Source organism: Ixodes scapularis, unplaced genomic scaffold, assembly GCF_016920785.2.
Source record: "Ixodes scapularis isolate PalLabHiFi unplaced genomic scaffold, ASM1692078v2 PGA_scaffold3__209_contigs__length_174095766, whole genome shotgun sequence".
Taxonomy (NCBI): Eukaryota; Metazoa; Arthropoda; class Arachnida; order Ixodida; family Ixodidae; genus Ixodes; species Ixodes scapularis.
This window is the reverse complement of record NW_024609868.1, coordinates 58,901,895-58,915,140: the sequence shown is the minus strand read 5'-3', so window position 1 is coordinate 58,915,140 and position 13,246 is coordinate 58,901,895. Positions and strand designations below refer to the sequence as shown.

Here is a 13,246-nt window from a genome sequence, read left to right as displayed (position 1 = left end):
CGCTGCCAACTGCCCGGCAAGCTATAGCGCTATTTGCAGTGATTGACCGACCATGGGAGCCGCATTTGCCGGTCCGGGAAGTCCACAAAAGAAGCGCCATAAACCACACCCGCAAAAAAAAGGAGCGCAGCCGTAAAAGAGTAATTTACGGGTATATCTTCCGTTATACGGGAAGCCGCCCGGAGCAAACTGTATAAAGAAGAGTGCGGTGGCGAAGTGGACGAGCTCGACAACCCGTGAGAAGGATTTACGCGAGTGAGACCGATGACGAAACTTCTCATAATCCGCGCGACAAAACGTCCCGAGGTTCCGAATGGGACCAGAGTAGCGAGCTGACGCTCGCAAAGTACATTTAATCATACTTCTATTTAGATTCTTGAGCACTAAAATGTACCAACCTTCCCTACCACAAATTTGAAGATGACATCAGCAGAATATACTAAAAACTGAACAAATAAATAAATAAATCAGATACCAGAGAGAACTCAGAACGGAAAAAGCCGTGGCGCGTGGTTTACGTGTGCTATCGTCGATACGCCATATGAATGTCGTATATGCCGCTGATAAATAAATCGGGTTCAGTTGGTCGATTTTTGTATGTGTTTTACAGCTGACTCGGCCTGTCTGGCTCAAGACAAAATGAGCTTGTATTTTCATACGCTCTTTAAAACCAGCCGTGACAAATTACTCGCTATCGCCTGGAGAACCAAAGTAAAACAAGCCCGACTTCTGGAGGAGTGTTTTCAGTTTTCACAATGAAACAACGCCGTGACACGTAGACTGCACCACTCTCCGGCGGACTGTGGCGGGTGGTGGGTATACTTCAGACCACACCAGAGGTTAATAGCATCCGAAGGCAAGTATGTCGTAAAAGGGTTTTGTGTTGAAGTCGGCAGTACGGAGCACCCGACGCGGATAACTCGCAATCGGGAAGCTACACGTCGATGCGAGCAAACCGCACGCTTCCGCACTTTCGACACGGTGAAAAAGAAACGTATCCGGATACCGCCCTTTTTATGAGCCGTCGCGGGGCTCGACCGTCATTTTAACGGCGCGCCGCGAAGGCGAGCGGCGATTGGCATGGATCTGTTCCCCGCTGCCGTAAAAGAAAACGAACGATTCGGGTCAATGAAAGCAGCAAGGAGAGTAGGTGGCCTTCCTGCTTGTGCAAACATAGATCCCCTGCACGCATGGGTGTGGTCTAAAGACCCGTTCACACGCTTGCCTTTGCTTACGAGCGAGCTCTAGCGAGCTCTTACAACGCGAGAACGCACTGGCATGCTAGCGCCATCTATGAGGTGACTCTGAAACTGGATTTCACTAGAGCGAAGGCTTTTGCGATATTTGCGGCACAAAACGTACGTGCTTTGTATGAAAAATTGCCGTTTATAGTATTGCCAGCAGTTTTTAACCCCCCCCCCCCCCCCCCCCACAAAAAAAAAAAAAAAAAAATCACCGAAGGATATGATATGTATAAGGAAATCCCAAGTGTTGCATGGCTAAGGGATAGATGGCGCCGGTCTGGTCTTTCGTCATAAGAAATGTTTAGAGGTGTGATGGGCACACTGTGGAAAGCAATTGCAAATGTGTGGATCAGCCTTAAGCTGTTGTCCTGTCTTTCGCTCGTTTTTGATAAACTGCACGTGTTTTCCGCTCATTACTCAATGAGGTATGGAGCTCAACGTTTGCTTTATGTACAGCCGCACTCGAGGTGTGCGTACATCCACCTCCAAAGCAGCGTCTCCGAGCTTAAGTAGATCAAAATAAAAAAAAATTAAAATTTCTGAATTTATTTACACCGAGATTTTATCGGGAACTGAGAACGAATTAAGTGTCGAATATTCCGAAGGCATACTGGAAATTTTATAAGCCCAGAAATAAGTTGAGACATTCTGAAATTGGGGCCAGTTGACGACCAGCCTGGTTGTATTGGGCAGAGGTTTCTACTGGGTGTGCAGGATGCCCGATAGCTCCATGGTATAATGTATACTCTGTGCGGGACATTGTGAGCGCGAACACGACATCGGCGCTTTTCCGCGTTTTGCCTGAAAAGGGTATTCACAGTCAGTATATTTTACTGCCTAGGTTAGTTCCACCAATTGGAGCCTTCCGTCAACATACTTGTATTAATGACAGCCTTTAAATGGAAAAGGACAAAAAAACTAGTGAATTGTTGGCGTTAATATTTTCTCCTTGTGTACAAGTTTTTGTTTATTAAACTAAATTTTGACATGTAATAGAATGACTGATATGTGTTCTGAATATTCAATTTGTATAGGTTTCCCCCTCTATTTTTCATTTACTTCATTTTTTTTTTAATTTTGGTATTTTTGCTTGCCTTTCTCCAAAGTTCATTACGGAAAATGACTCATTCATAAAATTAAATTTCGCCACTTCTCTTTCGCGTGTTCTCTGATGAATGCTCGTCAGGCACTGCAATGCGCTTTTAAAATGCCTCGAAACGTACCCACTCAAGCATTGTTGCCCCTAGAAATGTTTTTTTTTTTTTTTTTGTAATTTTTGATTACCAACATCGCGAGCCTTCACGACCATTCACAAAGACTTCTATGGGACAGAATCCTCACTAGCCAAAAATAAAAGTATCGAGCCCCAGACTCCTTGTTTATCCGTTGAAAACACGAAGCGCCTACACTTCGAAGCAAATACATTCCCGCTAAAGAAGGGTCCACTCAGACTAGAGAAACATTAGAGGCAACAATTTAATCATTACCGCTTTATTTTTGGTTTTCTAATTAGCGCTACCTGTCTTTCGAGAAGTTCAAATGGAAATTAGCGCTTTCGGACCGCCCTGGCACGATGTTTTGGGCTCACAAAAGGATGAAGTAGACCCAATCAGATTCTCATTAAACGGAACGCATTTCTGTCGGCCTTCGCAAAACTCAAAGTGTAAAATGATCGATGGAATTCCGCTTCGATTGACTATAAATTAGGCGGGGGCTTCAATTACCTTCTTTTCCTGGCCTTAATTATGGCCTAGGCGGCCAATCGAAAGGACCTCACGATCCGCCTTCCCCCAAACCCCCTTTTTTTTCTCTCTCTCTTCACTAACTCGAATATACAAAGAGTAAAATCAATTCGAGAGTAAAAAAAAAAAAAAAAAGAAAAAAGACCAGGCGTTATTTTTTTTTTACTTTCTCCCTTATTTTAACTGAACAATTGCTGATCAATAGTGTCACCCTGTCGGAGAAAAAGTGCGCCTTGGCAAGATCTAAGCCAAATAATACTTTTATTCTATATAATCTTTTTCCTTTTCGTCTACTCTTCTAACTGCATAGCTGATGGTGTCTATGAGCCAACCAAATCAGCGGTATTTCAATTTACGCATGGCTGGTTGTCCGGTTTTATTTTTTTCTGTTCTTTTTTTTTTTTTTTTTTTTTGGGGGGGGGGGGACAATTTAACATTAGAGCAACCTGGAACTGTATGATTACCGAGACGGCTAATATGTACGTATATAAGTAAAATTACCTTTCTAAAGATAGGTTCCAGCAGAGATCGAAATAATGCTTCCCTCATCATAGGGCGTCAATGGTTCGTTACTTTGCGGTTAAACATATCGAGCTCTTCTTTTTTCTTTTTTTTTAGGCTCCTTTTTTTTATTTTCAATTCATCAGTCCGCACTACCGCCAGACACCGATCGACAACTATAAACTCAATAACCTTGGCGCTCCGTCTGAGTCACGATTGGATTGCCTCACCATCACTGTGAAGCAATCTCGCTTCAAAAAAAGATGCCGGCTTTGTGAGGAGCTGCAGAAAGTATCGTCGCACCGCTGTACCAATTCCGACCGACGAGCATATTCTCGCAATAAATGCGCGCACATAACGGCTCACTGAGCAAAGTATATGCTCCTTTCGTCATAAAGTGTGTCTCCGAATCAAGAGCGAGCCCACAAGGCGTCTCGTGCAGACGTAATCATGATTGAAACCCGAGGTTATCTCTGCGTGATTGTACGGCGAATACGAGATCACAACAACGATTGCCTCTAGACATAACCCTTCTGTCTGCGATTGGGAAACAAACAAAATCCATTACCTGCGGTAAAAAACTGCTGTTTATAGGGTTCAGCTCGAACTTGCGTAATTTTTCCCTTTCTTTTGCCCCCGGTTCCTTTAGGTTCTCCTCGAAACTGTGCATGCTAGTCAAGAAAGAAGGGGTCCAAACGATAAGAACAGAAGCTGGAACGGCTTGCGACAACTAAAGCGAGTTGCTCGCCGTTGTCGAGCAACGAATAAACAAGCAAAACAACAATACCAGCAAAAAAAAAAAAAAAAAAAAAAACAACGACAATAAGTGAAGGCAAGGCACCTCAGTATTTCCCTCGCAAATTGCGCCACGAGCGCACACAGACGTGTTTCTTGTACAAGGCGCGGAGAAACTAAGTTTAGGGGGGTCCACGAGGGTCTCGTTAAGCTCGACAATTAGCGAATAAATTTCACTTTCTGCGCCCCTTTAACGCGGTTATCTCAAAAGCCAGTCGGCATAAAGGCGCATTCGCGATGTCTCGGCAGCAAGAGCACTCGCAAACTTGCCGCGAAACTCTGCAAACAGCCAGCTGTTTTTCTTGGGGAGTGGTGGGGTCGTCGGTCGCTTTTCATTCAAATAAGAAACGAGTAAAGAAGGCCTCCACTTATCTCTTGCAGGAAGTGTGACAGCCAGGAAGCTCCGGGAATTAAAAAAAACGCGTTGCGATGTTTAGCTCAGCTTCTCTCAAGGGCGTTGCGTTACTTGTATCTATATACGTTCACACGGGTGATATCTGGATAGCATCATCTCTAGCTGCTCTCTCGGTGGCATCTATACACCTTCTCCGCAAGGGCGCAGCCATCTTGAATGTCGTCACTTCTGGTATGCGGTAAAACCTCGTTTTAATCTCTCCACGCCGCTGGAGGGTGTTTACGAAAAATGCGGGATTGTCACACATTCTTGTTTTGGCTAACCCATATTTTCTCGCATATTCCAGGTTGATATTGTGGTGTCCAGAGGGCACTACGAGCGCGGGGGCGTTAGCCGGGCAAAAGAAAACCTGGTGCGTATGGGACTTCTGAGTTGTACTCGGCACGAGCGGTGCTGGAGGGTGTCAGTTGAATAAAGGTCTTCAAAAACGCTACAACTGGCGACGAGCGTCCAGCCACGCGAGCCCCGTCGAAGAGTCGCCCGCCGCACTACTCCCCGGTGACGCCGCGACGCCATGGCGACCCTCGGTCGAATTGAACCGTTCGACGAAGCGGGCACGGACTGGCCAACCTACATCGAGCGACTCGACCAGTTTTTCGTCGCAAACGACGTCAAGCCAGAAAGGCAAGTGGCAGCGTTCCTAAGCCTCATTGGCGCGAAGACGTACGCTCTGCTAAAGAGTTTGGTGGCGCCGGACATCCCGGCTAGCAAGTCGTACATTGAGCTGGTAGCCATATTGCGAGAGCACCTGTCGCCGAAGCCTCTTGTCATCGCGGAACGCTTCCGTTTTCACAAAAGAAACCAAAACGAGAATGAAAGTATCCTCGAGTTCGTAGCCGAGCTGAAAAAGTTGGCGCAGACATGTGAATTCGGCGGCACTTTGAACGAAGCCTTACGTGACCGCATGGTATACGGCATTATCAGCGACTCCATTCAAAAGCGACTGTTGTCGGAAGCTGGCCTGACGTTTAAGAAGGCGCTAGAAATCGCAGTGGCGATGGAAGCCGCCTCCGCGAACGCACAAGTTTTACATTGCCGGAGCGCGGACGCCGAGGTGCTTAAGGTGGACCAGGACAAGTCCGAATGCAAGCACTGCGGACTTACGAATCACACAGCAATTAACTGCAGGTGGAAAGGCTTAGACTGTCGTAGGTGCGGAAGGCGCGGACACCTTGAACGAGTGTGCAGGAACCAGCAGTCCGGGCCAGCAGCTTCTTAGCATCGCGGAGCACCGACACGAAACCGGAGGAATCAAGGGGAAAAAGTCAAGACGCTGAACGTCGACACGGAAGACGAGGTCGAGATGTTCGAGCTTCGGGGGACACGTCCGCGGCCTCTGCAAGTAACAGTGAAGGTGAACACGATTCCGCTGACGATGGAAGTAGACACCGGGCCGGCGGTGTCGGTACTCCCGTTAGACCTGTACACGACAAGGTTTCCCAATCTAGTAAAGGGAAGAAGTGGAGTCGTCCTTCGAGCATTTACCGGTAAAAAGGTGAAGCCGGTAGGAGAGGCACAGGTTGAAGTGGAGTACCAAGACCAGGTTCACAAGTTACCGCTGCAGATTGTGGACTTCAAGGGTCCCCCGCTTTTGGGACGTGACTGGCTGGAGGTGCTGAGGCTCGACTGGACAAGCATCAAGGCTGTCCAGTGCTTGGAGAAGGGGAGCAAGGAACAAGTCGACACGCTTTTGGAGGACTTTGCTCAGGTGTTCTCAGACGATCTGGGCCGTCTTCAGGGGTTTGAAGCTCACCTCAAGCTGAAGAGTGGGCACACTCCAAAGTTCCTCAAGCCAAGACCAGTGCCTCACGCCCTGAAGGCAGCTGTCTCTAAAGAACTGATGGCACTGAAGGAGGCGGGGATCCTGACCCCGGTGGACAGCAGCGAGTTTGCATCGCCCATCGTGCCGGTCGTCAAAAAGAATGGAGACATAAGAATCTGCGGCGACTACAAGTCAACAATCAACCCGTGCTTGGAGGTCGACAACTATCCGCTCCCTAGGATAGAAGAGATGTTTGCAACGCTGGCAGGAGAAAAGTTTTTTTCAAAGCTGGACCTGTCAAAAGCCTACCTACAGCTGGAGATGCATCCTACAGCGCGGAAGTACCTCACCATCAACACCCAGTTGGGGCTGTTCCAAGTGAACCGTCTTCCCTTCGGTATAGCATCTGCACCCTCCATTTTTCAAAGAACTATGGATCAAGTGCTTCAAGGGCTGCCGCAGACCACCTGCTACCTGGACGACATCCTGGTGACTGGCAGAACGAAGGGTGAGCATTTTGAAAACTTGAAAGCAGTCTTAACACGATTACAAGAAAAGGGAATGCGTCTTCAGAAAGAAAAGTGCAAATTCTTCCAAACGGAAGTTGCCTACCTCGGTCATGTGATTAGTCGGGATGGTCTACGAACCATGAAGGATAAAGCAGCAGCACTTCGAGATGCACCCACTCCAAAGAAGAAAGCAGAGTTGCGTTCATTCCTTGGCCTTGCTAACTACTATGGCAAATTTCTACCGAACTTAGCAACTACCGTGTATCCTCTGAATCGTCTACTGCAGAAGAAGGCTGCATGGGAATGGAGCACAGACTGTCAGGACTCCTTTGATTCGCTTAAGAAGCTGGTGACGTCGGCACCTGTCCTGACATATTTTGACCCGCGTCGACCCATTATACTGGCATGCGATGCATCGGCGTATGGAGTAGGGGCAGTCCTGTCCATGCGTTTGAAGATGGAACAGAGCGGCCAGTTGCTTTTGCTTCTAGGACCCTGACTGAGCACGAGAAGAATTATTCTCAGTTAGAAAAAGAAGGCCTAGCTATCATCTTTGGAATAAGAAGATTCCACTACTATTTGTACGGCTATCACTTCACGCTGATCACTGACCACGCTCCCTTACAGAAAATCCTTGGCCCAACGACCGGGATCCCTACAATGACAGCAGCGAGGCTCCAGAGGTGGGCCTGTCAGCTAGCCGCACACCGCTACACCATCGTCCACCGGTCTTCCGAGGAAAATGCCAACGCAGACTGCTTGTCAAGACTCCCAAAAGCAACGGACAACCCCAACACAGACGCCGTCGACGAAACGTTCGCCTTCTACTGTGAGTACTTCGACAATGTACCTCTTAGATGTAAAGACATTGCACGGGTGACGTCCAGAGACCCCCTCCTAAGTCAGATCGTGGAAAGAGTAAAGCATGGTTGGGGCCCAGAACGCAAGCCAACCGATCCAGAGTATGCACCCTTCCACGTACGCCGCAATCAGCTGTTACTACACCAAGGATGCCTCATGTGGGGTTTACGAGTGGTGATTCCGAAGACCCTGCAGAAAAGGGTCCTAGAAGAACTTCATGGGGACCATTACGGCATCGTGCGCACTAAGCAAATGGCTAGGAGCTATGTTTGGTGGGCATCCCTGGATAAAGACATTGAGAGGGAAATTGGAGGGTGTACCATGTGTCAGCTGCACCGAAACAATCCGTCCGCTGCTCCCCTGCACCCTTGGGCATGGCCGACACATCCATGGGGGAGGCTGCATGTGGATCTGGCGGGACCTTTCATGGGTAAAATGTTCCTCGTGCTCGTGGATGCTCACTCCAAATGGCCAGAGGTGTTTGTCTTGGAGTCTACGACGTCAAAGGTCATAATCCAGTGTGTACAAGATTGCTTCGCACGGTTTGGTCTGCCCACAACCATGGTTTCTGGCAATGGGCCTCAGTTTGTGTCGGAGGAATTTCAAACTTTCTTAAGGAACAATGGTATCGCCCAGGTCACGTCTGCACCATACCATCCCGCTACGAATGGACTAGCTGAGCGGTTTATTCAGACCATGAAAAACTATCTGCGGAAAAGAACTTCGAGCATCCCCTCCATACAAGGTTGTCACGTTTTCTTCTGTCGTACAGGAACACCCGGCACCCGGCACCCGACAACAAGAGAGTCTCCGGCCCAGTTGATGCTACAGCGGCATCTTCGCACCAGACTGGACCTCCTGAAACCATCAGTTGCAGACTGTGTGGCCAGCGCACACTACCGCCAACAGCGGCAACACCCAGGACAAGAGCGGGCTTTCACTGCAGGAGACCAAGTCTATGCCAGAGATTATCGAAGTGGTCACAAGTGGCAGCCAGGAACAGTCGCTGCCCAAACTGGTCCAGTGTCTTTCCAAGTGCAAGTCTCCCCGGGACGGGTATGGCGAAGGCATCAGGACCAGTTGCTCCGAGCACCGTCGCAAGACTCCGGACCTTCAGAGTCGCGTCCAGACGAGGCGGGAGGGGTGTCTGCCACGGCTTGGACAGACAGCACACCGGAAGACAGCGCAGGCGACAGATGCCTTCCACAGGCCTCTTTGCCTGCACCATCCGAAGTCCCGAGGCCAAGAAGCAACACCCAGGATGCTGAGACGCTCATGGATGCAGATAATAGTGACGGAGAGCGACGGTATCCCGTGCGAGATCGGCGCAAGCCTCGAAGGCTAATAGAAGAGTGAAAAAAAAAAAAAGCGACGGACTTTTCTAAACTATTTACTGTTAATGGCCGGATGTTACCAGCTGGGTATGTTTGTTTAAAAAGGAGGGGAAAGATGTGGTGTCCAGAGGGCACTACGAGCGCGGGGGCGGTAGCCGGGCAAAAGAAAACCTGGTGCGCATGGGACTTCTGAGTTGTACTCGGCACGAGCGGTGCTGGAGGGTGTCAGTTGAATAAAGGTCTTCAAAAACGCAACAGATATGTCTTATTATTGTTTTCGTCCCGTATGCCAGAAACGGAACCCACGTGACTGAAAACGACAGTAAACGGAAAACGTCTATAGCATAGGCGTACTTGCATAAACTCCCCTTGTTTGTAGTTGGTTTTGGTGTACGTGATTACGCCGATCTTGCGATAGGAAACGTCGGAAGTGCCCTTGAAGTTGATGAGGGTTGCATTCTAAGGCATAGATGTCGGTTGCCACACGAAGCGACGAGTGCCGGGGTGCGGTTTATAAAACGACCGATAGCAGTGGGTGTCGCTCTTTATCGCCGGACGTGGGAAACTTTGTTTTTAGTGGATGCGGTTTTTTGTTTTATTATTATTCTTTGTTCTAGCGTTTTAAGCAATATACAAGCGTGGAGGGACGGATGTTTCTTTATGTTTAACTATATTCGAAACTCAGGGTGAACATTTAAAAGTGAACGGCTTCACAGGAGAAGACGCAGACACAATAACACCATCGTTAAGATGGGTTTGTGGGTTATACAAGAAGCCCCTTCGCATAAGCTCTGCTGAGATGGAAGCATGTTTGGGCTCCTGCAATAGCGAGTAGTATTTTAATGCGACGCAAAAATATCTTCTTGCGCTAACAACCGGGTCAGAAATATTGTTGCGAGTTGTCACTTAACTACATCAGAATTGAGCTGTAAGACAACATTATCCGTTTGGATGAAATAATAATAAAAAAAAAAGAAAAAGCTTCACGCATCTGAAGAGCTAACTGCAAAATTCAACCGCTTACTTCCTGGATGCCACGGATGACCTCAGGGAGATCCTTTTTGAAACTATGCACCTCGGAAAGTCGCTGTTGCGAATTACAGATTAAGTATCAGACGGTTTAATATTTAGAAATGTTAAATTCTTCCTCACTAAAACGCCCGTGACGCATCGCGAATGGAGGAATTCATTGAAGATGTATTCCGTTTCCCGAATACAAATTTGAGATGATCCTTTTTTTTTTTTTCGTTCGTTCACGTTTTGCAGTACTTTCGTATTCACGCTCGTGTCTGTCGCAGTTTTATCTAGATCGCGCATTACTCTACGTCATGTCACTGTAGAATGCGGGCGACCTATATTTTTTTTTCCTCTAAAATGATCCAAAAAGCAGAGCGCATCTAAACTACGGCGTCCACCTTTTTCTTCGCTCAAAGTTAAAACAAAACGCAACGATATTAACATAGAAAAAGAAAACAAGGAAAACCAAGATCCCCTCTCAGAAGCGGGAAAGTACGAAGGTGCCATGAAAACGCTTTCCTGGGGGCATGTTCGGAGGAGGGGGGAGGTTCCTGAAACGCCGTCTCGGTTCAGTGAGTAGCCGGCGCCGCCGCTTCGTCCCGCGTGAGCGTACCTTGACCAAGTTTCGCGCACTTGCTCGCCTACATTCCGGAATCTGGAGAGCTTTCGCGCGAGAGCAGAGGTCATCCTCAAAGAACAAGGACCACTCACGCATAAATTACGAGCGCGCATCCGCACACGCTTCTACACGACCGAGCGAGAATGTTTTCTCGAAGCGCGCGCGAGACCCACAGGAAGGGCGTTCGCACCACCGACACGCGTGTCTGTGAGTGTGTATGTGCGTTTGGGTGACTGCGCGTTTTTTCTCGTGGGGTGTCTAGGTGTATACGGCAAAGGTTTCTCGAATAATCATTACGGACCAGGTGATTTACGTATCCCAGTATAAGGACGCTTGAGCCATCTTAGTGCTTCAAATCAATTGTTGCCACCTAATCCGAAGCTTCGTCTGAAATCGCAGGTAACTGTTTTTCGCCTTTCGGTGATGACGGAAAGAGACCGCTACAGAACGAAACAGCGTTGGCCGAGCTACTCGACGCAGCATCCGAAGCTCGGGAAGTCGCAACGCACCCGCTCCGCACTGTGCTCCAAAATAGCGGTGCACACAAGACACTCGAGGAATCGGAGTGACGATGCTGTAAGCGTGTACCGTATAGAGTGCTGCTATCCTGGATAACTCTGTTTGGAGAAGCAAATTGAAGGCTGGACAAGTAGCGGGAGTAAAGAGAAAAAAAACAAAACATTTATGTCGCTGCGCGAAATTAAATCAATAAATGAATGGGCAGACCCGGTTTAATTCGGATCCTTGTTTTTTCTTTCTTTAGAAAGCTACTGTTCTACAGCTGTGCTCCGTCGTGCAGATACTAAGGATAATACAAATGCTCATATCAGAAGAGTAAACGTTCACCCTTAAATGTTCTGTTTATCCGAAAATTACTATCACTATACTCCGTTTCAGCTTCGGTCCGAGCGCGGCCGATGTTAAGAGCCGAAGGGCCAATCAAACAGCGCAAAATACGCAGCGTCATGGTGTGCTCTTTGCGCTTGAAAGGACTAGCCGGCGGAGGAGCGCGCAAAGAGAGACGGCGAATACCGGCTGGTCCTATCAACTGCGGAGAGCACCCCATGACGCTGTGCCTGTTTCGCTGTTTTATTGGTCCTTCAGCTCATAACATCGGCCGTGCTCGGACCGAAGCTGAAACGAAGTATAGCTCAAATCGTGTCAACCAAAGGTGCGAACACCTCCCGGGTAAGAAAATAGAACACTACTGTTACATGAATTAAAAAAAAAAAATGTTTGACCACTTTGACAGTTTGATTGCCTAGGTATGATTGCAGTCGTTCGTAGCAGAAATTGTGTGTCTTCTTTTCTTTTTTTTTTTCGTTCGACGTGATAGTGATGAGAACCTTACCAAATAAAACGTGTATCTACGTCTTCGTTGTCTGCGCTGTTCTTATTCCGCCGAACAGAGTCGCACCTGTATTACGTTATTCGAGACTCCGACAAAACTTACTTTAAATTTCTTTCGCACCCTTAAGCTTTAGTCGTTAGGTCGACATGCAGTGAAGTGTTGATCGGATAAAAAAAAAAAAAACTACTGAAACTACTTTGGCAGTGCCGCGCCTTGGCCCATTGGTAAAAGCACGGAGCTTGACCAAAGCAAGGAGTTCCTTCTCAATTGCGACTCCATGAAAGAAAATTAAGAAGATTCATCTGCAGCCGTCCCAGAGATGTTACAGCACATTGCGACCGTACAATATACTTTAAAAATGAGACTGAGAAAAAAAAAAAAAAACCTTACTTGGAGCTTCCAACATTCATTTGCTGACATTTTAAGAAATGTTGAAATTGTTCAGGAGGGAAGCGAATGCGCCGGGCATTGAATAGAGAGCCAAACATCCCTACGTTTAGCCAGATATCGTATACTATAAAATATGATTCTCAAAGAGCCTTTGCAAAAAGCAAATGTCCGACCAACAATTTCGTAAAACGTAATGTTCATAATTTCCGTCTCGTGGGCTTAGGGAAGCGATGTCTGGTGCTTATGGCTCCTGGTAGGTTTCATTTAGTTCTTTTGCGGTTCAGGCTTTAGTAAGTGCCTACTGTGTAGTCTGACACCAACGCGTTAAACGGAAGAATAATAAGTCAGAACCTTAATTTTTGTAGATTGCATTAAAAACAAAAAAATATATTTTTCTTTTGTTCTTTCACTTTATGAAACTTTTTGTCTTTATTGTGCCATGTCCACAGTTCAAAATGTTTACACTGCTGCTTCCATAACACGACTGCCAAAAGCGACTCGCAGATTGAACACGAGCACTGTGTCATCACTCGGCCTGCTGTAGGACAGCGATAATACGTCGGCTAGATCTTCGCATTCGCGTTCGTGACCAACACTGCTCTGACGGAAATCGCGGAGCTCTAACAATATCCGGAATACATCGCACGCAGTGAGCTTTACCAGCGCGTGACGACTATGAGAAACACTGGGGGCACGAATCGACGAT

At 47.5% G+C, this 13,246-nt stretch overlaps 1 protein-coding gene across 1 annotated transcript in view; it reads right to left on the bottom strand.

The window, feature by feature from the left end:
* LOC8041254 (protocadherin Fat 4) overlaps window positions 1–13,246 on the bottom strand; it is a 207,404-nt gene that overhangs the window by 114,204 nt on the left and 79,954 nt on the right. The gene's annotated exons all lie outside the window — the stretch shown is intronic.